Source organism: Hypomesus nipponensis, chromosome 5 (genome assembly GCF_054491055.1).
Source record: "Hypomesus nipponensis isolate SF chromosome 5, ASM5449105v1, whole genome shotgun sequence".
Taxonomy (NCBI): domain Eukaryota; kingdom Metazoa; phylum Chordata; class Actinopteri; order Osmeriformes; family Osmeridae; genus Hypomesus; species Hypomesus nipponensis.
The window spans coordinates 4,892,501-4,896,554 of NC_140365.1; positions in this window are offsets into that span (position 1 = coordinate 4,892,501).

Here is a 4,054-nt window from a genome sequence, read left to right on the forward strand (position 1 = left end):
CGTGGCATTGGCCTTCCACAAACACTACCAATGTAACCATGTGACACTCCAGCACTGCTGCGTGGTGTTTCATGAACCCTGGGTTTCTGCTGTGGTACAAAGGAAAGGGTGGAGGGTAGATTGCCTTGTATAGTTTCCATCAGACTCCATATTCCACAGAGTGGTGGACATGTGGCTATTATTTTTGAACGAGTGGGATGTTAGCTTAGCTGCAATGTATCCTGTTTAAACTCTTACTTATAGGAGTTTTCACCGATTACACAGGGAGATGTTTCAGTACAGATTAGGTCATTTCTGAATCCCCTCCCCCCCAAAAAAAACTGATATGCAGTGAATCTGTTTAAAGAGCTAGTATTAGATATCCAAATTGTTTCTTTACAGAAGTGGTCACTCTCAAATGTTTTTAACCAGACCCCTCCCTGAAGGCTCAAAAAGCCACACTATTGAACTCAGCTGTTGTTGCCTTCTGGATCCGCTGCTGTGCATGTCACACATAACTTTAATTCACCATGACCACAGCCTCCTCACCGCCACCCTCAGCTGTCTGAGCCGGCCACCGCCCGCTTCCTGACGACCCAGCAGCCAGAGGGAGGGGCCAGGTCATGGAGAACAGGCTGGGGGTACATTTGGTTGGAGGGAGGGGCACGTGAAAGGGAGGGGTGGGGGGAAATTTGGACATGACCCACTCTGTGGGGTGCTACGTCACACGGTGCTGCTGCCAAATGGAGCACACACTGGGCCTCATTCAAAAGCTGCTGTGGATTAGGCCTGCATGATTCAGATACACTTCAGAATCTCTTTGAGTACATTCATAATCTCGGAGTCCCTAAATAACCGGGGTTAAGCTTTTTTCTATTTCTTTGACTCCTTATTGTAGCCAAATGGGGGGGGGGGTGGAGTTGTGGAAATGACCAAGTCTGATCAGCAGTGGAACGTTTATCTTGTGTGAGGGATGCACAAGGCAAGAGGTGGAAACTGACAGAGAAAGTTGTACTGTTCATCTGACAGGGGAGAGAGAGAGAGAGAGAGAGAGAGAGAGAGAGAGAGAGAGAGAGAGAGAGAGACAGAGAGACAGAGAGAGAGAGAGAGAGAGAGAGAGAGAGAGAGAGAGAGAGAGAGAGAGAGAGACAGAGAGAGAGAGAGAGAGAGAGAGAGAGAGAGAGAGAGAGAGAGAGAGAGAGAGAGAGAGAGTTGAGGAGTGTGTGAGATGAGGAGTGTTGTAGAAGTCCTGTAAGACAGAGAAGCAGCTGGTGTTGTGGGAAACATGAGAAAAGGATGCAGGGTATTCAAGAGGAGGGGCTTGGTGTGAGTGGGGTGGGGTTTGGGGGGGTGAAGGGGGTTGTCTGCCATAGCAACGGGTGCACAAGGATGTAAACATGGAGGCAGATGTCTACATGCAGGCTGGCAGAGATAGAACCAGGCCAGGCTGATAGAGCCTCAGAGTGACAGGTGGAGGGGAACACAACTCAGACCCCGTGGTGATTGTGACACCCAGCAGGATATGACATCACAATCCACATATGCCCGCCCCAGATCTACCACTTACCCTCACCAAAGAGTATAGAACATAAGTTATTTACCCTCACAACCTGTTCAGACAGCAGAATCAGAGGAAGTGTGTCAGGGAAAAGTAGAATCTGGGGATGCAAATGTGTTGTTTTCTTTGCTTGTCTACACTGAATGATGACTGGATATCAAACAGTTGCTTATTTTGGATTTAGTATGTTCTCAAAGGATGTGATAATATGACATCAGTGGCAATAAACTCGTGAAAACAATCATATTCATTTTAGCACTGATCCAATAAGGACCCCTCAATCTAATCTTGTCCTGGGAATGGATCTTATAACTCAGTTAGAGCTGAAATTTCATTTCATCAACCTGGTGTGGTGGGTGTTTCTATAAAACCAGCTTCAACAACCTCCCCTCTTTCTTGTCAAAACTTCTACATACTGTTCATGATGCATTGCACCGTTTAGGATCCTGTTGAATATTGCAGTAAGTTACGTACATAACTCTGCTGTGTTTGAATATTGATGAGATGTTGCATTTTGAGGTGTTACGCTCTAATCGCTTAATGAGAAGAGAGACCACAGTCCCAGACCACCTTCTGCTCCTCGCGGTCCACTAACTGATAGTGGTGAGACCAACAGTGATCAGAATCAACACAATCCATGAACCTCAATCCATGAACGGCCTGCAGTCTGTACGATGACCGATAATGAATCTCGTTGTCATCAATCAGCAGGGCTCTGATGCAACTTTTATTGATCGCCAGTTTAGCGACTCTGTTAAACTCAGGGAGGATTGACGGGCTGAGCTGATGGGAGGCTGAGTATGCGATAAGTGCTGTGAGAACAGCTTTCCTCGTCTTGTGTCTGAACGGCTCCATCAGCCCTCCTCCTCCTGCTCTGCTCAGCACTCTGTGACATCAGCACTCTGTGACATCACACACCGCACAGGGGCTGACTGTGGGGGCGGCACCATGACATCATCCCATTGACCAGCAGCCTGACAGGATATGAGGAGGGGAGGTGGGGGGGGGGTTGCCATGGAGACTAGGACACTGTTGCTGACTGCAGGGCTATGATGCGATGACCCCTCCTTAGGCTCAGACGTGAGGCTCATTTATGCCCTAGGACAACCCTCACATACCGGGAGCTTGGGCCAGAAAATGAGCTCAGTCACACTGCCAGGAAACCACAAAGAAGGCCAGTAGAAGTGGATGACGTCATCATGTGATCATCATGTGATCAAGCCTATTTTATTTTCCCTCTTAGTTTCAAGTTTCAACTGTGTTTTCCTTCATGCTATTTGTGCTCTTGCTCAACATGAGCGTGAGTTTGTAATATTGAGCCTCTGCAGGGTGATAGCAGGTTCATAGTGAGGGTCATGCCTGTGTCTTCCAGAGACAACGGCCTGGTCAGAGGTCAGAGGTCGGATGTCAGAGGTTAGACCGAGAGGAGAAAAGAGCCTCCCCTCTGACTCCGGGAGGTAAGGAGTTACAGCGTGGTCACAGCACGTTCACTGCTTCTCAGTTTTGGCAGACGGCACCCTCCTCCTCCTCCCCCCCCTCCCCCTCCTCCCCCTCCTCCTCCTCCCCCTCCTCCCCCTCCTCCTCCCCCTCCTCCCCCTCCTCCCCCTCCTCCCCCTCCTCCCCCTCCTCCCCCTCCTCCCCCTCATCCCCCTCCTTGTTACTGTAAGGAAAGGAAAAAATGAAGAAGGAATTACATAAATTCGAGACACATTAAACACAGCTCTTTTAATGGCTACTCTGATTCATTTTTCCCAGCCAGACACTGTCTCAGTAAACTGATAGAGGTCTACGGCAGTAACCGGGGGGGGGGGGGGGGTGGACCCCCTGCTGGTATGCGGGATGTGAAAAGCGTTATGTCCATACTTACCAAACGGTGCAGAGGAAAAGGAACAAGGGGATGGTTTGGCGGGTGGTTACGATAGGAGGGGCAGCATTGGAGGGGGGGGGAGGGGGCTAAAGAGCAAGACATGACCTGGATTTCCTTCATCCGCTCTCCCATCACTATGGTTACCACAGCCAGTTACCTTTTTTTGTGCAGAGGAACAAGTAGCCTTGTATCTTTAGCGTGTTTTCTAATGAGGGGGTTTTGGAGAGGGATGACAGGGCACAGTGCATACCCACAGGGGAGGGTGGGGAGCGGCCATTATGGTGTCCCCAGGACCGCCTCAGACTGGAGCCCCCCTGCCCTGCCCTCCTGCTGGCATCCTGGCACTGCCATGCAGACAGACCGGGGTGGGTGGCATTAGACTGCAACACCCATTTAACACGCTGAATGTCAGGCCTAGTGAAAGCCTCTAATTTAGACCCAGGGAAACGCTTCGGAGGGTGGAATTATTCTACTTTAGGTTCCGGGGAAGAACTGTTTCACTTCTATGAGACAAGGCAGTTGTCTAACAATTGTCGCTGACACTTGAATCTTGTTTTGATGGACAGGTCTCTGTTTATCTCTTAGATGAATGATGAAGCTCATTTCCCATATTGTACTCACAATTATACATCCCTCAGGTCAACTTTAGC